The sequence below is a fragment of the Gossypium arboreum genome, chromosome 13 (genome assembly GCF_025698485.1).
Source record: "Gossypium arboreum isolate Shixiya-1 chromosome 13, ASM2569848v2, whole genome shotgun sequence".
NCBI lineage: Eukaryota > Viridiplantae > Streptophyta > Magnoliopsida > Malvales > Malvaceae > Gossypium > Gossypium arboreum.
In genome coordinates, this window is record NC_069082.1 from 74,226,206 (window position 1) to 74,250,153 (window position 23,948).

General features: G+C 37.8%; 1 non-coding gene across 1 annotated transcript; it reads right to left on the minus strand.

Moving 5' to 3' along the window:
- Positions 1–123: 123 nt before the first annotated feature.
- On the minus strand, positions 124–228 carry LOC128287227 (small nucleolar RNA R71). The gene has a single exon (XR_008277922.1). It is a non-coding gene; the product is annotated as a small nucleolar RNA R71 (small nucleolar RNA).
- Positions 229–23,948: the final 23,720 nt, after the last annotated feature.

A 23,948-nucleotide genomic window follows, 5' to 3' on the forward strand; every position in this document is an offset into this window, starting at 1 on the left:
CCATATTCCTTGAGAGACTGAGCAAGAGCATGGTTGAATGCTTTGCCATCAAGGATGGTTACATCATGGAATGATCTTTTCCAGTGGTTTTTGCTACAATATAATCTACCAAACATGAAAGCCAAACTTAGAAATGACATCACGTCTTTTCAGTAATCAGAGGATGAAACACTATAAAGCTTGGAAAAGATTTAAAGAATTACTATAAAAATGTCCAATGCATGGGTTTCAGCACTAGACTCAGATGGAAATGTTTTATAATGGATTGAACGTACATACAAGGATGGTATTTGATGTTTCTACCAATGGTACTTTTTTGGATAAATCTTATAATGAAGCGTATGAGATTTTGGAACAGATTGCCAATAATGATTATTAATATCCTACCATGCGAGTTGAGACTAGCAGAAGAACTGCTAGCACAGTGGCACTTGATACAATCACTTCATTGACTCCCAGGAATCATATTTATCTAATATGATCAAAATAATTAATAGGCCAAATGCAGTTCAGGAGAATAAATATGTCGAGCGATTGCATGTTTATTGTGGCAAAGGCTATCTGTTTGGCGAATGCCCATTGAACCCAGCACTTGTGTGTTACATGGGTAATTTCAATCAGAATAATAACCCCTATTCCTGTGACATCCCTAAAGTGACCCTAGTCGGAAAGCGGTTTCGGGACCGCTAAACCGAGTCACTAAATTATTTGAGTATGATAGTTACTGTCTAAATATGTGAAAATCCATGTGTGAATTTTTTTAATTCTTTGATTTAGTTAATTTGAAGGTGAATTGAAAGAAAAAGGACTCATGTGAAAGGATTTAATTATATGTGGCTAATTTTAAGAGGTTAATAAAGGAATTAAGTAAAATAAATGGAGTTGCATGTCAAATAACCCATTTGACAAGGTTAGTGGCCGGCCATGACAAAATTATGGGCAAGGGAACATGTTTCCAACATGTTATGCTAGTGGTGTATGTAGGAAGCCATAAAATAATAGCTAGCATTAAAGAAATGAACAAAAAAATGAGCATGGATGCCCCCCCATTGTGCCGTAACTAGAGAGAAAAAACAAAAAAAAAAAGAAGGAAAATGCTCATTCTATTCTCCATTGCCGTGGCTTGAAGGAGGAAGAAGAAGGGAATTCTTTTGTGCATGATTTGGCTTGGTTGATGCTTAGGAAGAGGTAAGCACTTTGAAACCCTTGGAAATTTAGATGTAAATGAGGTGATTAGTTCAAGTTCTATTCATTCCATGGATTAAATTTGGTTGTTTGGAGGTTTGGTATTTGGCCAAGTAGTTGAAGCTCTTGGTACATGTATTTTTCATGAAAGTTGAAATTGGTTTGTTCATAAGGGGAGGGGGTGCCGAATGTGGCCAATGAAAGGCCTTGATGAACTATATATGTGGCTTGGGTTTATGATATTCGGTTAAGGGATATTGTGCTAGCAAGGTTGGTTTTATATATACATGTAAGTTACTTTGTATATGATGTTTAGAAAAAAAAAATAGTGAAGGGCAAAGTTAATGATGTTGGATAAGTTTTTAGTAGAGTTGTGCTTAGGCATTCGGTCATTGATGAGCATTGTGGTAACCTAGTTGTAGTTGCAACTCCTAATTTTGAGATGGAATTTGTACACATACGTTAAGTAAATGGTTAGGGCCGATACTATAATTGATAGTATAAGTATTCGGCCATTCAATCAAGGGTATAGGTGATGTTAGATCAATTTTAGCACATTCGGCTATTTAGGTATACCCAATCATGATATTGCCTTTGATTGTATAAAATCAACTAAAATGGGTGGTTAGTGAGGGTGGCTATTTAATATACGGAATATGTATATGTGTATGTGTGATTGGATATTGATAGAATAGTAAATTGCATAAGGCTATTGGCCCGAATAGCCAAGAACATAAGGTAGCAAGATAAAAATTTTACCATGTCGTTCCGTATGTTATATGATCATTAGAATGTGGATACCAACATATGTACCAAAGCGATTGAATGAGTTAATTTGTTTGTTTAAGCTCAAGATCCTAAAGGAGAGGCGTCCAACAAGGGAAATCGAAGGTCAACGAGTAGCCGATTTAGAATTATTTGCCCAACACAAGGTAAGTCATTAAGCACATATGTTTGATATTGCTTAAATGATTGTAAAATCTATGCAATTGTGTTTAATGGGATGCTATATATATATAAATGAAATTGTATGTGTATGGAGTGATGACAATTGTTGAATGTAAAAGAAATAGTGAAATGTGTAGAAAGTTTGCTTTCGGCACTAAGTGTCTTGAACAATACGTGTACGGGTGATTTAGATTGGCACTAAGTGTGCGTGCTGGAAATATATGGCACTAAGTGTGCATGCTGGAAATATATGGCACTAAGTGTGCGAGCTCAAGGGTATGGCACTATGTGTGCGGGCTTAAATCGCATGGCACTAAGTGTACGAAATCGAGTATTAAGCACTGTGTGTGCGTATTTATATATATATATAAATATCTCCGATCGAACAATTATATGGAGGTGTGTCTCCATCGAGTTGAGTATGGACAGCGGATCGGTAAGTACCTTGAGATCATGACGAATAGGTAATATGTTCATGCTCGGGGTTGAGCTTGGTAAGCTTTAAATCTATGTGATGATTGCAATTGTATGATTGTGGTGAAAATGAGTTGGTGTGTAAAATGCCTCAAATATCTTATTGTATAGAATATGAAATGTGGATGTATGACTTGGTATGAGATTGAACCGAAGGTCCAAGGAACTATGATATAGTTCGATATGGATGGAGTACTTAGCCTCGTTCATTATTTCATGTTGTAATAATTTTGTTAATGGATGGTTGTGGCATGCTTATGGCTTACCGAGTTATAAACTCACTCGGTGTTTTCTTGTCACCCATTTTAGTATTCCAACACCTATAATCTAGGGTGGAAGTAACATCTAAAATTTATTTAGAATAATCAATATGAATAGATTCCCTTTGAGTCTAGTTTCATTAGAAATAAACGTTATGAGCATTGGAGCTCTGTACGAGATGATATCCAGGTCGTAATGCGCAAAGGTCAGTGTAGTCGAACCCTGAAACAGGGTGACTTTAACTAATAAACTGTACCAATTGGCCTGGCCAAAATTCTAGAAAAAATTTGTAGATGGAATTATGAGTCTAGTTTCAGGAAAATTTACGGAACTGGTTTTCGAGTTCGGGAACTCGAGATATGAAGAATTTTAACAATGCCATAACACGTAATGCCAATTTTAACAATGCCATAACACAGAATGCCAGCAGTGCACCGCCTAGTTATACTCAACTTATGGCAAGGCAAAATATCCAACAAGGTCAGGCATCAACCTTGTCATCATTCTCCATTGAGGCTTTGTTAAAAGAATATATACCCAAGAATGATGTTGTAATTTAGAGTCAAGATGCATCCCTTTGAGCTCTTGAGAATCAAATGGGGCAGATAGCAAATGCTTTAAATTCGAGACCCTAAGGAGCACCGTCAAGTGATACTGAGAATTTGATATCACAAGGGAAGGAGCATTATAAGGCAATCACTCTTAGAAGTGGGACTCAGCTAAATAAAATTGTTAAATATGCTATTGTAGAAGAGAGAAATTTAGATTGCAATCATGGAAAGATTTCAAAAACATCTAAAAAGAACACTGCAACTAGAAATGTTAAACAAAAGACTATTGCAGAAAAATTAGACCATCTTGCTGATGGAAATACTACAGCAAAATAGCGACAGCAACTTGAAGGACAACCACTATAACGCATAGGTTTGTGCAAGTGTGAACAGTCGTTATCAAGTAATAAGTATCGAGTTATCATCTTCACAGGGATTGTATTTGTGTTAAATCACTTAATCGTAAAATTACATTAACAACTTGGTAAATCAAAACACAATATGATTGAGAAGTGATGATTAAAATTAAATATGTTAAATTAAATTCAATGATCCCCAATTCAAATTATCCTAAATATGCAAACTATATGAATGAAATAGATTTTAGCAAAATTAAACATAATTTGCAACAACTATAGCATAAATAAACTAGGACAATTACTATAATTAAACTCAATATCTTATCAAAATGCTTGATAACATTCAGAAAAACATTCCATGGAAAATCAATCTTTCATGACTTTGGAAACCACATTAGGTCCTTTCAGAATCCTTTACTTAATAAATATGCATTTTACTGATCCTTATTTACTAAAGGTTTCTTAGCATTCGTGCGAGGTAACAGGGACGTGTTAGGTTTGAAACAGTTTAATCACACAAATCTAACAACTATGCAGATAATAGATATTGGTTAGAGTTGTTATGCAACCTGCAATTTAATCAGGTTAGGATCTAAATTGAGCATGCACATTTCAATTATGTGTCCACTAGCCGTCGTCTGGTTAGGATCGCTCAGCTAATTCAGGTGCATTTCAATCACATATGAACGAAATACATACTTGATTTTAATTGAAAACATGATCGATTGAGGAACAAACATTACAAGCATGAATCAAATAAATATTATTTAATCAAAGCAATCATCCTAGCTTAAATAAAATTAAGCTCACATTGTTGTAACAAGAACAAAGAACACATAACGAACATTTTTAGATTAAATCAAAGAAAAGAAAGATTAAACCCAAATCAAAGTGGCTGTCACCCAAGACTCTAACCGACGAGGCTCTTTCGTTTCTTCTCATTGCTTCTTTGTTGATGGCTCTCCAAGGTGGCCAACCAAGGGCTCTTTAAGAGGCTTAATTGCTAAAATCTCTATGAAGAGATAATGATAGGCGTGGGGAATGGAGAATGCTAAAGGGAATTGAGAGAAAAGAGAGAATGATGAGGGATGAGGGATGATTAGGAATGGTGAAATGAAGTCTTATTTATAGGTGAAGAGAGGAGAGTAGTTTGCTAAAAATAGGAGTTTAGTCTTCAAGCTTCTTCAATGAGTGGCCAGCCATGACTAGTGGATTTTGAGTTGAATTTTGCTTGATTTTTATGTAATTTAAATGCCATAACAACTCAAGACTGAGATTCGGTCAAATATAAATCTTTGGGAAAATCTCTAATTTCTTCAACATTGCAAGGACCTTGTGTAATTAAACCAAAAAGTGGTTTATGTGGACAGCCATGTGTAGCCGAATTAGGTTGACTTGGTCTTCAATTTGGACGGTTTTTGTAATCCAACAAAGCTATCAAACCTATCCAAAATAAATCAACAAATTAAAGGACCAAAGAATAAAATAAATAAATAATTAAAACCCAAAATATTAATGAAATATTTTAAAAAGAATTATTAAATATAATTTTATATTTTATTATTTAATTTAATCATTCATGACCCATTTTATGTCTTAAAAATACAATATGTTCAAATAAATATAAAATAAGCCATTTTATGTATGAAATCTATATAATAAAGCATAAAATCACATTTTAATAATTTCTGTCCTAATTTCATATTTTCACATATTTTATTAAATTATTAAACAATTACTTAGTTTTAACAACAAATATAAGTAAAAAGGTGATAAATTGCATAGGAAAAATCCTATATATTTTTCAGTTTACACACCCCCAAACTTAAATCATTGCTCGTCCCGAGTAATGTTTATGAACAGGAAAAGGTCTTGTTAAGGCAAAATTGCTAACTGTGTAAGCAGCATCAATCTTTGTCCCATAATCATGCATTAATAACTTCATGTTCATATATCTCCTTTATTAACAAGTAATTCATATGCAAACTTTTTTAGAATTTTATCCTAAGTTTCAAAATATGCCAACATGAATCATAGTTTGTATGTATGTTAGAGCCACATATAACATTCTTTATTCAACATAATTTCTTATCAATCAAGCAAACAATCATAAGGCTTATTTATGATCTTCATATGTTGAACTTAGTACTTCCTCTCCACTAATGTAGGTGTCATAATCATCAAATCAATAGGTCTTTAATAAGGTTGTAATGGGGCTCGGTTAAAGGGAGGGATTTAAAGAGATGAGACATTTTGGTTTCAAAATCTTAACCTTTAACTTTGTCTTGGATTTCTCAAAATACAGCCTTTTTCTTTAAGTGAACCTTTAGAACACCCCCAAACTTATTTTGAACTCATGCTCATACATTTGTTTTTGGAGACTAAGCAAACTTTTCTTCGCTCTTTCTTTGTCTCTTTTTTTTTTAAGCATGGGCACATACATATTTTTGAAAATTGCCTCAAATGTTGATTACCAAGACAACTTTAGTTAAGATGGGTGCACAAAATTAGGATAACTTAAAAAGATGGTAATGTGGCTTATAATGTAGATTCATTGCAATAAACAGGCCTTTAAGCTCAAAATTATAGTTTCAAGGGTCTAATATCATAAGGTTGGCTCGAAAAGGCTCAAACGATCCAAAGAAATTGTGCCTATATCATTTTAGATTTTAATGTCTCCTAGGATTTCACCTCAAGAAAGTTACTAAGTCAATTCTAAAGATATAAAGCTTCATGCATGTCTCATCTCAAGAGAAACTAAGTTTTCATGGCAGACATTACTAATACTAAGATCATACAAGCATTCCATTCGTCATGATAACATACGTTCACTCAGATAAAATCATCATTCATACTTGCATACAAACTATCTTATTAACAAAAAAAATGTCTCTAAACATTCATTTATTAAAACATACTTATGAAAGAAAGGATTGAAACATACTTGAAAATTTTAAAAATTTGAGCAATTTATTTGCCTTACTCCTCTTTAAAAAGAAGCAATGTCCTAATTGCAAGAACAAAGTAATGAATGAAATTGAACACTAGGTAGGGTTGTAAAGAAAGAGAGCTGAGTCATTAAGATTGCTTAAATACCAAGTCTTTCGTAATAACTCAATCCTAGACATGTTCATTCCTATTACCACATCACTCAGTCTTTTTGTTTCTAAAGAAGTGTTAAGTTTATTCATGCTTGTTATGTTTTATTCTGTAGAAATTAAATCCTAATTACAAAATAAATAAATTCCTAAAGACCTAAAAATAATTAAATAAACAACAAGATAAGAATCCCCCTTTTATTTTCTGACTTATTCCCCTTGCCTTCTTCAGCTACATCTCCGCTTGCATAGTCAGTATCTTCTGTCCATGTCTCAAAGATAGCATCTTGGAACTTAGGAACAAAAGTATTAGAGATAAAAAGTATTTTGAATTGAGTCATCTCTAATTTTTGCATATTTCTAGTAAGTTTGTTGTTGGTTGTGCATGAACTTGTACAAATCCATCATAATTGACAACTTCGATTTCTTTGCTCACAGAAGTCAACATTGGAGTTGTAGATTCAGGTTCAACACTTAGCTTGACTATTTCTTCTTCTAGCTGAACCTTTGGTTTAGGGTTTGTAGATCCTTCAACTGGCTTAGGACTGTTCAGTTCCTTATCAGATTCTTCTTCAATGTCTATAACTGAATTAGCCTTAGTTCCAATTTCATTTGTTGTCTCCTCAGTATCTGGCTCAATTGGCTTTTCTTCCTCACCTTGATTCAGCTCATGCACCTTCTCTACTAACCTTTCAAGATTATGATTTGTAATGCACCCTTGAAAATATTGCCCCTTCAGATTTGTTTGTGTTTTAACATGGGCCCTTAAGCAAAGTGAAGTGATTAATGATGGGAAATAAGCACTTCCTGTCTTCTTTTTAGCACAATCATGAATCTCCTTGAGAATAATTTTCCCAACATTAATGGACTTTTCTGTAAAAATTGCATATAACAAGAGCATCCGTTCCATCGAGATGGTGGAACTATGTGAGATAGGTATAAAATTGTAACGAACGAAATAAAACCATACCTTTTTACGGGTTTTAGTTATTCCCTTCAGCAAGAATGGCTCCCAAACTTTCTTATAATCCATTGGGATCCCGAATTTGTCACAACATCAAGCACTTGTTGAAGAAAATGCCAATTGATATTGTACATCATAGGGTAGTACTCATCTTCTTCAACATCAGGTAAGTTAAACAAATCATTGATGAACTTAGAAGTAAGAGGTACCTTTTTCTTTCGAACGATGACCTTAGTAGGATCTTGCATAGTTAAACTAGCATAGAATTCTCGAACTAGTTCATCATCGGAAAGTGAACGAGCACCACAAAATTGTTCCCACTTGAGAGCATTGATTTTCTTTCTAATCAATATAGGAACAACCATCAAACCATGAATCTTCAAGTTAAAATCTTTTTCTGCATCATAGGTTGATACTTAAAGATTGAATCAAATCTCTTTTTCACTTCTTCATTGATCAAAATTAGGTTTTCAAGAGTAGTCTTTGAAGATATAGTTCTTTTGTGGTATATTTTCTTGAGAATTTGGCAAAGTTTCTACACAAGAGGGAAAAGAGAAATTGACAAGGTGGGTAAGGACTTACTATGACGAAAATCTTACAATGGCAAGGGTGGTGCGGTGGCAACGATAGGATACGATAGTAACGGTGGTGTGCAGTAGTGACAACAGTGATGTGCGGCAGCAACGTTGGTGCTTTGGCAATATTCTTAAGGTAGTAATCGGTGATTTCGGCAAAAAGGGAAGAGAAAACTAGGGTTTCCTTCAATATTTGAGGCTAGCAACACAAGAAGGAGATTTAGGGATTTTTAGGGTTAAGCAAATTGCTTTGAAGGATATGAAAAATAGTAGAATGAAGGAGAGTTTATATAGGGAAGAATTAAGGCAACATGTAGCAAAAATTTAGCTACATTAGGGTTACTTAGGCGACAAGTAATGGGAATGGTAGTAAAGTATGGATTTTTCTCTCCTTTTTCTGTCTTGGGCCTCAAACTCAGACTATATTTACAAACATACTCAAGAAAAAAAAATAGATTAGTACTTGGGCCAAATTTGACCCCGCTTTATTAACATAAAAAAAAAACAAATGAAACTTAAAAATTTTAAATCTTAATTAGAAAATTTATTCTTAACAAATTACATTAAATTAATTCCTAGGAAAGGTTAGCGGAGTCATAGTGGTCCCGCTTAAGTTCCAATCTCCGTAGACAAAATTAATTAAATGTAATAAGTTAAGAAATAAGTTCTAATTATTTATTTACTTACAAAACGAGTTCATGAAAAATCAAGGGTCTGTTAATTTGAACAAGGATTCAACTCGCTCAACTTCACCATCCTAGTAGTATTTGAGACGTTGAACATTAACTTTAAACGTACCTCCGTAATTGTTGTATAATTCAATAGCTTTATAAGGATAAACTCGGTAGATGGTATAGGGTCCTTTCCATCGGGATTTAAGCTTCCCAGGAAATAACTTTAACCTTGAATTAAACAACAAAACCTTCTGACCTTCTTTAAACTCGCGAGGTTGTATATGACTATTATGGCATCTCTTTGATCTTTCTTTACACATTTTGGAATTCTTATAGGAAAACAACCTTAACTCTTCCAACTCATCAAGTTGTAATATCCTTCTGTCACCGGCTTGCTTAAAATCAAAGTTTAACTACTTTTAGGCCTAGTGAGCTCTATTCTCCAACTCAATGGCAAATGACATGCCTTTCCAAAGACTAACCGATAAGAAGTCATTCCTAACGGGGATAAGGAGTCATTCCTAACGGTGTCTTAATTACTATTCAATAGGCCTATAATGCATAATCGAGCTTTCAAGACCAATATTTTCTGCTAGGGTGTACTACTCATGCAAGGATACCTTTGATTTCGTGGTTCACTCTTTCGACTTTCCCATTAGACTAAGGGTGATAGGCAGTAGCAATCTTGTACTTCACATCATAATTGCCAAGCAACCATTTAAGCCATTTGTTCACAAAGTGAGAACCTTCATCACTAATAATAGCTCTTGGTGTCCCAAATCGTGTAAACACATGCTTATGTAGGAATCGCGTGACTACCTTAGCATCATTTGTAGGGTATGCTTCAGCTTCAACCCACTTCGATACATAGTCCACATCAACTGAGATGTATTTGTTCCCATACGAAGAAGGAAATGGGCCTAAGAATTCAATGCCCCATACATCGAATAGTTCAGTCTCCAAATTTTTTGTCAAGGGCATCTTATTCCTCCTTGATATATATCCGATCCTTTGGCATTTATCACAGTTCTTCACATAAGCATAAGCATCTTTAAATAGTGTAGGCCAAAAGAAACCTACTTGCAAAATCTTAGCTGCAGTACGTGAACCACCAAAGTGTCCCCCCTTGGAGATGAATGGCAATGATACAAGATCTCAACAATCTCATCTTCAACTACACACTTTTAGATTATATTATCTGCACACTATTTAAATAAAATGAATCCCCAAAAATAATACCGAATATCATGAAGGAAAATTTTCCTTTGTTGGTATGTAATTTCTCGACGAATTATTCCACAAGCAAGATAATTGGAAAAATCAGCAAACCAAGGTGTTTCATGAATTCGAGTTATGTAACAACCCGGTTTTAGCTAAATCAGAACAGTGGTTTTGGAACCACAAATCCAATGTTGGAAAATTATTTTAATATTATTTTTGGTGTTTACAGCATGATAGCATGTATGTGTAAAAATTTCGTGAGCAAATTTTATCGTTTAATTGCTCAATTTGTGAAAAAGGACACAATTGCGTAAAATGAAAAAGTTGCATTCTACTTGTTAAAGGTGTCAAATAGCTATAGAAACTTAAAGTTAAGGTTCTTAAGTGGTAAATAGACCATTAGTATGATAGTGGATGTGTAACATCCTAATTTTCGAGTTTTTCGCGATTCTTGATATTTTAAGTAAATTTCTAAAATTTGGTATGTGATTATAGAATTCATAATTTGGGTATGTAAATGGGCCTATGGAAGGCCCATGAGTTGGCCAAAACCCGGTAGAATTTTTAAATTTTGGACTTAGGAGTTAGGGGTTCTGGCTAGGTGCCCTTATATTAAGTTGTGGGTAAAATGTATCACAAAAAGATCTTTGGTAAAGTGGCAAGGGTGACGCCACTAAGCTCTTAAAAAGGTGGCGTGTGGAGCATAGAGGAAGACCTGGGTTCGATTCCCTGTGTTGGCAAATAAGAGTATTTATTTTTATGTGCAGGAAGGGTAAGTGTTGGAACCTAAGTGGATTCTGTATGAGGAGAGTTGGATCAAGTCAAATGCATAAATTAAGGAGGGATAAGGGAGAGATTTTAGGATATGATATGGAGATAGAGTTGGCGAATAAGGGAGATTGGAGAGGGATTTTCTAGAGAGGGTATTAGGTTAGTAATTTGGCATTAGGGTCTTAGTTGTGCCGATTTCTTCTTTGGTGTGTAGCCTTTTTCTCTCTTTTCTTTTCCAGCCGAATCTACCTCCCTCCTATTCATTTTTTCTTCCTTTTTATTCTTTCAAAACAGCCCACTATTTCCCTCCATTCACCATTGTTTCTTTCCTTAATCTCTACTTCTACCGAAATACCTCAAAAAGCTGAAATCAGTGAAGATAGGGGGTGCCGATTCTTTATGACCAGCAACCTTTTCTTTTCTTTTCTATAGTTGGCGTTTGATTCCTTTACCTTTTAGGCATCTGGATTCAAGAGGAGAAAGACTGTGGTAAGTGTTCAAACTCTAAACAATTCCTAGTGTAACTTTGGCCAAAAGCCGAAACCCTAAATTTAGGGAGATGGCCGAATATGGGCATAGACTTTATGGGGTCTTCTTTTAATATTTTTGGTTTATTTATTGAAGGAGAAGCAAGGTGTAGTGTCGACTTGGAGTAGCTTGGATCACCGGAGTAGCTAGGCCTAGTCATCAATCGCGACAAAGGTAAGGTGCCTAAGGCCATTATGGAGGGTGGCCGAATGTGTAAGTGTTAATATTGGATAGTTCTTGATTTGGTTCAATTATTGCGAGCTGATCTATTTAACAACTGATGGTAGGAGAAATCGTGTAGGAGATCTCGTCGAGGAATATCACAAATCAGGTGTGTAAACGAACCCTTTCATAGCTTAAAGCGATAAATGCCGAAAAGCCGAAATGCTGAAATTCTGGCATTTCGAGGACTCGTGAGCAAGCGAACGTCATTAGTTAGTTAGATTCGTTGAGATGATGATCGGGAACATTGGAAACGGTAAGAACATGATTTTTGGCATTCACGGTAAGTTGGGCCTCAAGGGGCTGCAATAGGGCCCAATAGGCTTTCGGGCCCATTTGGGTAAAATTGGTAGAATATGAAAACTAGTTAAATTGCGCATCGAGACTGATAAAACCATTATGGAATATAGGCTAAATGGGCCTAGATGACGAAATTGGCTAAGTAGGGCCCATTAGGGTTTTTGGCCCAATAACTTGATTTCGCTAAAAACGGGCCAGAATCACTGTTTGCACCCATGAATTGTTTATAAATGTTAATGAACATGGAAACCCTAATTTTTGGTAAAATTACAAGATTACCCTTATATTATGAAAATGACCATTATACCCCTAGAGTTTATATATGAACTTAATGCATGGGATTTTGATAAACATGATATGTATATATATGACATGTATGATATACATGATATGTATGATATGCACATGAGATGTTCATAAATGCATTGGGTTGGGAATTTATATGGATGGAGGAAGTGCAAAAGGGCTTATGCTCCGGTTATTAAAGGGCTTATGCCCTGATTATCAAAAGGGCTTATGCCCTGCTTATCAAAAGGGCTTATGCCCCGATTATTAAAGGGCTTATGCCCCGATTATTAAAAGGGCTTTTGCCCTGATTATTAAAAGAGGCTAGGCCTCCAAGTTATATGATAAAGCACTATCTTTGCCAAAGGAGAGTTATGGCGGGGTGGGTCGAGTTAATCCCACATGGTGTGTTGGTTGGTACAGGTGGAGAGTAGCGGATGGTGGGTTGAGTAGTCTCCCCAAATGGGTTGCATTCTTTCATTTGACATTACATGTGTTATAAAATGGGCCTATGGGCCATACCGTTTCTGATAAAAGGCTTCGACCCAGTAATATGAAACTTGAAAAGGCTTCGGCCCAGTGCTATGAAATATGAAATATGAAAAGGGCTATGGCCCAGTATATGTTTGAGATTGGATTTGGGCTTAGACCCAACAGGCAGTTATTATTTTGGGCTCTGAAAGGGGCTTGTTGCACACTGAGTTTCCAAACTCACCCCCTTTCCTTAACCTTGCAAGTGAGCCTTGATGTGGGGACTTGGGCCGGAGGGGATTCAGAATGGCCACGGTGATTGTCTTTGGAATTTTAAATAAGCGTTGGTTTTCTTTAAATTTCCATTAAATATTATTTATTATTATAGTTTTTGGGGTTGTAATAAGGCCATTTTAACTTTTCTTTTATTTCTTTTCGGGATTATTTTAACTTTAATAACTTTAAACCTGGTTGATAATTATTCAAATGGGTTAGACTTAGGACGTGTTTTCAAAATGATACTTGTTTCCAAAAGAGTTCAACACCACAATTAATCGATTTATCAAAGTCGTTCACTTAAATAAATTTAAACTCGATATAACAAAGTGTGGCTATGGTTGTGGGCATGTCTAGGATTGGATCCAATCAAAGAGCTTGGTACTTAGCGACCTTCATGGCTCACCTCCTCCGCCTCGGATACCTACACGGTGTCTAGCTTCCATACACTTTGTTAACTCAAAGAAAATATATGGCTTTTAAAACACTAAAACGAAACACGGATTTTTAACTCCAATGTGGCACATCAGATTTGGCCATAACGTCTGGGCCGGGTGTGGGGTGTTACATTTAGTGGTATCAGAGCTAAGTTGCAACAACTCGGCTGTGGATCGGGTCCAAAAATGTTTTTGAAAACTTAGGCCTAAGAAGGGTATCTTTGGAAAATGGTTTTTGAAAAGTTCATTTTAAAGATGTTTTGCGGATAATATAGGTAAAAAAGGTACCAGTTTTTCTGTTTTAAATCAAGAGTTCAAAATAGAGGGAGTTTTCAAATCAAAGTTTTCAAATTTCTATTTTCGATGATCAAAAACATGGTTTTTAAGTTTTAAATGGATTGGAGAAAGAAGTGGCGCACTGAATCCCCGGCACCAAGTCTGTAAGTATATTTTCTTTACGATATATGATATTATGAATAGTGTTGAGACCCTACTATGATACTTTAGCTAGGGTAGAGCTGTAAACGGTAGGAATGAGACTGTAGCTAGGCTACGATGATACGAAAACAATCCTTGAACCGCTATATCTTCATAAGACATTTTCTTAATAAACAGTGGAACGTTATACTAATTTCATAAAACTCGTAAACAGAAAATTCGATATGAGTACAAGAGGAGCTCGTGGACGAGGCCGCGGATGTGGTCGTGGAAGGGTGCAAGCTGAATCTTCATCCTCAGGGCATAGGCCAGCTGAAGAGCCATCTGTGCCACAAGCAACGGAGACTGGGTCTTATGATTGGGCTGTGGGGGATGACGCTTTATCCCAAGCCATGTTAAGGGTTTTAGAAAGAGTGGTGGAGCTAGTCTTGGGACGGTGAATAGGGGTCTATATCGGAGCGACTCCGCCAACGGAGCGTAAGTATTTAGGGTGTATCTGAGTAGCCCCAAATGTGGCGTAATATTGGCTAGAGGCAACAGAGCGGATCATGGACGATCTAGACGCTCGATGGAGCAAAAGTGAAAGGAGTCGTGTCGCCGCTACGGGATGAGGCATACCGTTGGTGGATCACCGTAAGGAGAGTACCCCAATTGAGCAAGTAACACAGGAATTGTTCAAAATCGCTTTTAAAGGGAGGTATGTTGGAGCAAGCTATATGGATGCTCGTCGGAAGGAATTCTTGAATTTGACTCGGGTGATAAGACATAGCAGTATGAGGCGATTTTGAGGTCGAGTCGATATGCTAGTGGCATAGTGGCAACCAATATGAGCGCAGTGTCCGCTTCGAGGATGGTCTCCGCGATGAGCTTAGGATATTGATAGCTCCACAAAGGGAGTGTGGTTTTGCTGCATTGGTAGAAAAGGCTAAGATAGCCGAGGAGGTGAAGCTGACTGAGCGACAGAATCGTGAGAAGGATCGACCCAGATTCAAGAGGGATTTTAGACCCTCAAGTGCCGCGAATCGAAATGTTAAAAGAGCAAGGATGGAGGAACTAGTGCGAGCAGTGCTAGTAAATACTTATAGACCGCAGGCTTGCAGGGACTGTGGTAAGGTGCATATGGGGGAGTGCTGGAAACGAACTGGAGCATGTTTTCGATGTGGGTCTAAGGAGCATAAGTTCAAAGAGTGTCCTCGGAGGACAGCTCAGGAGCTAGCGGCAGAGCAAAGCGATGTCCAACCACGGCGAGGAGGACCACCACCACAGAGGGGTCGTATGCAAGGTAGAGGTGGCAATGGTAATGGATGAGGACGTGGGGCACCTGGCAGAGGTGCTGGACATGCTGAAGCTCGACAACCGGCGTTGGTTTATGCTGCACGACATCGTGAGGAGGGGGACGCTCCTGATGTTATAACGGGTACGTTCTTCATTCATAACATACCTTACACTGCTTTGATTGATGTGGGTTCTACCCACTCGTATGTTGCTTGTGATGTATCTGGGGCTTTGGATGTGCTTCCTGAGAAGACTGTGAGTGGGGTATCAATGATAAGTCCATTGGGACATTCAGTTAAGGTAGATAAAATTTTTAGGGCGGTACCATTAGTGACACAAGATAAAATCTTTGAAGGAGATTTGATAGAGCTGCCATTTGGGGATTTTGATCTTATCTTAGGAATGGACTGGTTAACTAAGCACAAGGCGACGTTGGATTGTGCTGCAAAGAGGATGGTACTAAGAACTACCGAAGATGAGGAGATAATGGTCATAGGGGAACGAAGGGATTATTTATCCAATGTTGTTTCGGCGTTAAGAGCCGAGAAGTTGATTCGGAAAGGTTGTGAGGCGTACTTGGCCCTTGTAAGTCAAACGGTACTTGAGGAGATAACGGTAGAGTCGGTTAGGACTATTAAGGAATTTCAGGATGTATTCCCAGATGAACTTCCTGGATTACCCTCGAACAGAGAAGTCGAGTTTGGAATCGATTTACTACCTGGAACAGCTCCTGTGTTCATTGCGCCTTATCGGATGGCACCAAAGGAGTTGGTAGAATTGAAAGCTCAGATTCAAGAGCTGTTGGATAGAGGGTTTATAAGACCAAGTGTTTCCCTGTAGGGTGCACCGGTACTATTCGTAAAGAAGAAAGATGGGACTATGCGAATGTGTATTGACTATCGGCAGTTGAATTAGCTGACTATCAAGAACAAGTATCTGTTACCAAGAATCGATGATCTGTTCAACCAATTAAAAGGAGCCTCGGTGTTTTCTAAGATCGATCTTCGGTCGGGATATCATCAATTAAGAGTTAAAGAGGGGGATATTTATAAGACGGTGTTTAGGACTCGATACGGTCATTACGAGTTTCTGGTAATGCCATTTGGGTTGACTAATGCATCGGCGGCATTCATGGATTTGATGAATCGGGTGTTTCAACCATACTTGGATCGATTCGTAGTCGCTTTTATTGACGATATCTTGGTGTATTCGGAAACGGAGGAGAAGCATGATGAGCATCTTCGTGTTGTGCTGCAAGTGTTAAGGGAGAAGCAACTTTATGCAAAGTTTAGTAAGTGCGAGTTTTGGCTGAAGGAAGTTACCTTCTTGGGGCATGTTGTGTCTGCCGAGGGGATCAAGGTGGACCCTCGGAAGATTGAAGCAATTTTGGAATGGAAGCCACCGAAGTCGGTAACAGAGATTCAAAGTTTTCTGGGGTTGGCAGGTTATTATCGGAGATTCGTGGGAGGATTTTCTGTGTTGGCAGCACCATTAACGAAACTTATAAGGAAGGGAGCACCTTTTGTTTGGACAAATAAGCAGCAAGAGGCTTTTGAGAGGCTGAAGAAGGTTTTGACGGAAGCGCCAGTTTTGATTCAGCCAGAGTCTGGTAAGGATTTCACTGTGTACAGCGATGCGTCACATGTAGGTTTGGGCTGCGTGTTGATGCAAGAGGGTAAAGTGGTATCTTATGCTTCACGACAGCTTAAGCTGCACGAGGTAAACTACCCTACGCATGACTTGGAATTGGCAGCGGTAATCTTTGCACTCAAGATATGGAGGCATTACCTGTATGGAGAGAAATGCATCATCTATATGGATCACAAGAGTCTTAAGTACTTGCTGACTCAAAAGGAGCTGAATCTTAGGCAGCGAAGGTGGATAGAGTTGTTAAAGGACTATGACTGCTCGATCGAGTATCATCCGTAAGGCGAATGTCGTGGTGATGCGCTAAGTCGAAGGGTCGTGGCGAAATTAAAGGCGATGTTTGCTCATATAAGTTTGTATGACGACGGAAGTTTGTTGGCGAGTTACAAGTGAGACCGACTTGGGTAGAACAGATTAAAAGCAGCAGTTGGAGGATGAGTCGTTGGTTTCTGGTTTGACAAGTTGAGAAGGGGAGAATCGACTTTGGGTTAAATAGTGAAGGAGTTCTTTGTTTTCGAGGGAGAATTTGTATGCCGAAGAACTCCGATTTGAGATTGATGATTTTGAAAGAGGTACATAATGGACCTTGTGCTATGCATCTAGAAGGGAATAAGTTATATCGAGACTTGCGAGAGATGTACTGGTGGCCCGGATTAAAGCGAGAGGTGACCGAATTTGTAGGAAGATGTTTGACATGTCAACAAGTAAAGGTGAGCATCAACTACCTTGGGATTATTACAACCGATAAAGATACCACTTTGGAAGTGGGAAAGGGTAACTATGGACTTTGTGAGTGGGTTGCCGTTGACACCTTCTAAGAAGGATTCGATTTGGGTGATTGTGGATAGACTCACGAAATCTGCTCATTTCATACCTGTCCGAACCGATTACTCACTTCAGAAGTTGGCCAAATTGTATGTGGCGAAATAATACTGGTTGCATGGTGTGCCAAGATCGATAATTTCAGACCGAGACCCAAGGTTTACATCTCGATTTTGGCAGAAGTTGCATGAGGCATTGGGAACGCTATTGGATTTCAGTATGGCTTTTCACCCTCAGTCGGATGGGCAGTCAGAGAGGGTTATTCAGATTTTAGAGGATATGTTGAGGGTTGTGCTATTGAATTTAGAGGCACTGGGAGGACCATTTGCCATTGGCGGAGTTCACAGATAACAACAGTTACCAAGCAAGTATTCAGATGGCTCCATATGAGGCACTATATGGGCGAAGGTGTCGTTCGCCTACTTGTTGGGCGTAATTGGGGGAAAGGAAAATACTTGGACCAGAGTTGGTAGCGAATCAAAGACAAGATTAAGGTGATCAGGAAGAGGTTAAAAGAGGCGGCGGATCAACAAAAGTCTTATGCCGATCTGAAGCGTAAGGATATTGAATATGCGGTAGGAGACATGGTCTTTCTGAGGGTTTCGCCTTGGAAGAAGATTTTGAGATTTGGTAAGAAAGGTAAGTTGAGCCCACGGTTTATTGGGCCTTACCGAATCACTAAACGGATAGGGCCGGTGGCTTATCAGCTAGAGTTACCTCCAGAATTGGATCGCATTCACGATGTCTTCCATGTGTCCATGCTAAGGCGATATCATTCTGACCCAACTCATATCGTGCTAGTTGCAGAAATTGAGGTATAGTCGGATTTGACCTTTGAAGAGGAACCTGTGCAAATACTTGATCATGATGTCAAGGTATTGAGAAGGAGGTCAGTCCCGTTGGTGAAGGTACTTTGGAGGAACCATGGCAAGGAAGAAGCTACCGGGAGACCAAGAGGCAATCGTCGTGATACCCTCAACTGTTTGGATCGTAAATTTCGAGGCCGAAATTTCTTTAAGGAGGGTAGAGTTGTAACATCCTGATTTTCGGGTTTTTCGCGATTCTTGATATTTTAAGTAAATTTCTAAAATTTGGTATGTGATTATAGAATTCATAATTTGGGTATGTAAATGGGCCTATAGAAGGCCCATGAGTTGGCCAAAACCCGGTAGAATTTTTAAATTTTGGACTTAGGAGTTAGGGGTTCTGGCTAGGTGCCCTTATATTAAGTTGTGGGTAAAATGTATCACAAAAAGAGCTTTGGTAAAGTGGCAAGGGTGACGCCACTAAGCTCCTAAAAAAGAGGCGTGTGGAGCATAGAGGAAGACCTGGGTTCGATTCCCTGTGTTGGCAAATAAGAGTATTTATTTTTATGTGCAGGAAGGGTAAGTGTTGGAACCTAAGTGGATTCTGTAAGAAGAGAGTCGGATCAAGTCAAATGCATAAATTAAGGAGGGATAAGGGGAGAGATTTTAGGGATGTGATATAGAGATAGAGTTGGCCGAATAAGGGAGATTGGAGAGGGATTTTCAGAGAGGGTATTAGGTTAGTAATTTCGGCATTAGGGTCTTAGTTGTGCCGATTTCTTCTTTGGTGTGTAGCCTTTTCTCTCTTTTCTTTTCCAGCGAATCTACCTCCCTCCTATTCATTTTTCTTCCTTTTCTTCTTTCAAAACAGCCCACTATTTCCTCCATTCACCATTGTTTCTTTCCTTAATCTCTACTTCTACCAAAATACCGCAAAAAGCCGAAATCAGTGAAGATAGGGGGTGCCGATTCTTTGTGACCAGCAACCTTTTCTTTTCTTTTCTATAGTTGGCGTTCGATTCCTTTACCTTTTAGGCATCTGGATTCAAGAGGAGAAAGACTGTGGTAAGTGTTCAAACTCTAAACAATTCCTAGTGTAACTTTGGCCAAAAGCCGAAACCCTAAATTTAGGGATATGGCCGAATATGGGCATAGACTTTATGGGGTCTTCTTTTAATATTTTTGGTTTATTTATTGAAGGAGCAGCAAGGTGTAGTGTCGACTTGGAGTAGCTTGGATCACCGGAGTAGCTAGGCCTAGTCATCAATCGCGACAAAGGTAAGGTGCCTAAGGCCATTATGGAGGGTGGCCGAATGTGTAGGTGTTAATATTGGATAGTTCTTGATTTGGTTCAATTATTGCGAGCTGATCTATTTAACAACTGATGGTAGGAGAAATCGTGTAGGAGATCTCGTCGAGGAATATCACAAATCAGGTGTGTAAACGAACCCTTTCATAGCTTAAAGCGATAAATGCCGAAAAGTCAAATACCAAATTCGGCATTTTGAGGACTCGTGAGCAAGCTTAACGCTCATTAGTTAGTTAGATTCGTTGAGATGATGATCGGAACATTGGAAACGGTAAGAACATGATTTTGGCATTCACGGTAAGTTGGGCCTCGAGGGTCGCAATAGGGCCCAACAGGTTTCGGGCCCATTTGGGTAAAATTGGTAGAATATGAGAACTAGTTAAATTATGACGAGACCGATAAAACCATTATGGAATATAGGCTAAATGAGCCTAGATGACGAAATTGGCTAACTAGGGCCCATTAGGGTTTTTGGCCCAATAACTCGATTTCGCTAAAACGCGGGCCGTAATCACTGTTTGCACCTGTGAATTGTTTATAAATGTTAATGAACATGGAAACCCTAATTTTTGGTAAAATTACAAGATTACCCTTATATTATGAAAATGACCATTATACCCCTAGGGTTTATATATGAACTTAATGCATGGGATTTTGATAAACATGATATGTATGATATGCACATGATATGTATGATATGCACATGAGATGTTCATAAATGCATTGGGTTGGGAATTTATATGGATGGAGGAAGTGCAAAAGGGCTTATGCCCCAGTTATTAAAGGTCTTATGCCCTAGTTATCAAAAGGGCTTATGCCCCAGTTATCAAAAGGGCTTATGCCCCAGTTATCAAAAGGGCTTATGCCCCAGTTATTAAAGGGCTTATGCCCCAGTTATTAAAGGGCTTATGCCCCGATTATTAAAGGGCTTTTGCCCTGATTATTAAAAGAGGCTAGGCCTCCAATTATATGATAAAGCACTATCTTTGCCGATGGAGAGTTATGGCGGGGTGGGTCGAGTTAATCCCCACATGGTGTGTTGGTTGGTACGGGTGGAGAGTAGCGGATGGTGGGTTCATAGTCTCCCAAATGGGTTGCATTCTTTCATTTGACATTACATGTGTTATAAAATGGGCCTATGGGCCATACCGTTTCTGATAAAGGCTTGCCCAATAATATGAAACTTGAAAAGGCTTGCCCAAGTGTTATGAAATATGAAATATGAAAAGGGCTATGGCCCAAGATATGTTTGAGATTGGATTTGGGCTTAGACCCAACAAGCGATTATTGTTTTGGGCTCTGAAAGGGCTTGTTGCACACTGAGTTTCCAAACTCACCCCTTTCCTTAACCTTGCAGTGAGCCTTGATGTGGGACTTGGGCGGAGGGATTCAGAATGGCCATGGTGATTGTCTTTGGACTTTTAAATAAGCGTTGGTTTTCTTTAAATTTCCATTAAATATTATTTATTATTATAGTTTTTGGGGTTGTAATAAGGCCATTTTAACTTTTCTTTTATTTCTTTTCGGGATTATTTTAACTTTAATAACTTTAAACCTGGTTGATAATTATTCAAATGGGTTAGACTTAGGACGTGTTTTCAAAATGATACTTGTTTCCAAAAGAGTTCAACACCACAATTAATCGATTTATCAAAGTCGTTCACTTAAACAAATTTAAACTCGATATAACAAAGTGTGGCTATGGTTGTGGGCATGTCTAGGATTGGATCCAATCAAAGAGCTTGGTACTTAAGCAGCCTTCATGGCTCACCTCCTCTGCCTCGGATACCTACCTGGTGCCTAGCTTCCATACACTTTGTTAACTCAGCAAAATATATGGCTTTTAAAACACTAAAACGAAACACGGATTTTTAACTCCAATGTGGCACATCAGATTTGGCCATAACGTCTGGGCCTGGTTTGGGGTGTTACAGGATGATAGTGGCATGACATTTGGTGTAATTATTAAATGTTTTAAAGGTTAAATAAGTAAATTGTCTATTAAAGGTTAATTAAATTAAAACAATGCCAATTCATATCATCTTTTAGTATATTCAACCGATTTTTCTTGTGAAAATAGGGTTAGGGATTCAGCAACTTCAATATTGGAAATTAGGTATGTTTTAAGCTCGATTTTGATGATTTCTATGTTTTTGAGATCATTGCTTCGTAATCTAGCTAGCCCATACCTTTAATTTTGAAACTATTAAAGATTTTTAGAGTTTTCATTGTTGAATCTATGTGTTCTTTGATGTTTAATGTTGAAATATGAAAGTTTGATGATTGTTTTACTAGTTTTGTAAAGTGATTTTTGATAAAATTGCATAATAGGGATTAAATTGTGAAATATGCAAATTGAGTGGTTGAAATGTAAAATAAATGAAAGTTTTGGGCTACTAGGGACTTATATGTAATTTGACCAAACTTTTTATTAATGTATAAATAGTAAATAAAATTCTACGAAATTATCTCAAAGATGGAATTGTCGAGCTAAAAATCTCGGTTGAACCTTAGGAAAAGATTTGGATGCTTGTGACATGTTATAAGATGATATACCGATTTGGGTTCAGGCCATGCATATCAGATGAGTTGGCTTCAGGCAATTATTTTAGCACTTATGGTGTGATTTATACTGATTTGGCTTCGGGTCGAACAGTAGTATAGTTTTAGTAAGACCGGATTGTCAAACCCAAAGGAACTAAAAGTACTAGTAATGACTGTCTTTTTATTATCTAACCTAAGAATAAAGAGGTTTTGTTTTAATTAACTAATTATCTAAACTAAGAATGCACAGAGAAAAGAATTGGGGAATTGCTTTTGGAAAAAATCGATTGACTTAAGACAATACCTAAGGAAAAATCCACCTAGACTTTACTTATTATTCTAGCTCCGAATCGGACCATTTATTCATTCAACTTGTTCCGTAGAGATCCCTAAGTTATGTTATTATCCCTATTCAAGACTAATAACGTCTAATCCCTAGATTGAATAACCAAGACTTTTCTCTAATTAACATTCTAGGGTTGCATTAACTCGATCTATGGATCCCTTATTAGGTTTCACCCTAATCCGGCAAAATCTTGTCACCCTATTTCTAGGCGCGTAATCAACTCCGCTTAATTATGGCAAAAGAACTCTTAGACAGGGTCTATTCCTCCTCTGAATAGGAGCATGTCTTGAATCAGTATCCTGGGATGTCAAAACAAGAATTAAGACCACATAATTAAGATCAAGTTAAATATTTATCATACGAATCAGAAAATAATAACAAGATTCATCTTAGGTTTCATTCCCCTTAGGTATTTAGGGGTTTTAGTTCATAACTAAATAAGAAAACATCTCAGAAGAATAAAGAATACAAAACATAAAGAAAACCCAAAGCTCCTAAAAGGAAATTGAGGAGAGATCTTCAGTCTTGATGATGAATCTGGCTTCCTAGATGGATCAATCGGCTTCCTTGGAGTAATTCCTTACTCCCCCTTCTCCGTCTCTCTTTTTTTCCTCCTCTAGGGTGTATTTATAGGCTTTGGAATGCCTATGAGCCCTCAAAAGTGGCCTTTTCCAAATTGGACTCAACTTTGGGCTTGGCAAGGAACGGACGTGTGTGATTACTTTAGGCCATGTTCGAGCCTGTTAAAATGGCACAGGCGTGTGCTATACCCGTGTGAGTCATGCTTCGATTCTACAAGATTGACACGGCCGTGTGGTCTACCCGTATGAGGAGGTCCAGGTTGTGTTGATTTCGTACTTTGGCCCATTTTCTCTTACTTTGGCCCGTTTCTCGTTCCTTTCGCTCTCTTATGCACTCCTAAGTATAAAACATGAAATTAAAGCATTAGGAGCATCGAATTCACCAATTCTAATGAGAAATCATCCATAAAATGCATTAAACATGGGGTAAAAATATGTATAATTTAAGGTTTATCAGTCCTCTACTCGTGGAGCTCTCTGACCTTTTCCTATGAACTAATTAATTTCACACGGCCAAGACACACGCCCATGTGCTCAACCCGTGTGGCAATCTATTTTGTAGCATTTTAGGTGCAGGGGA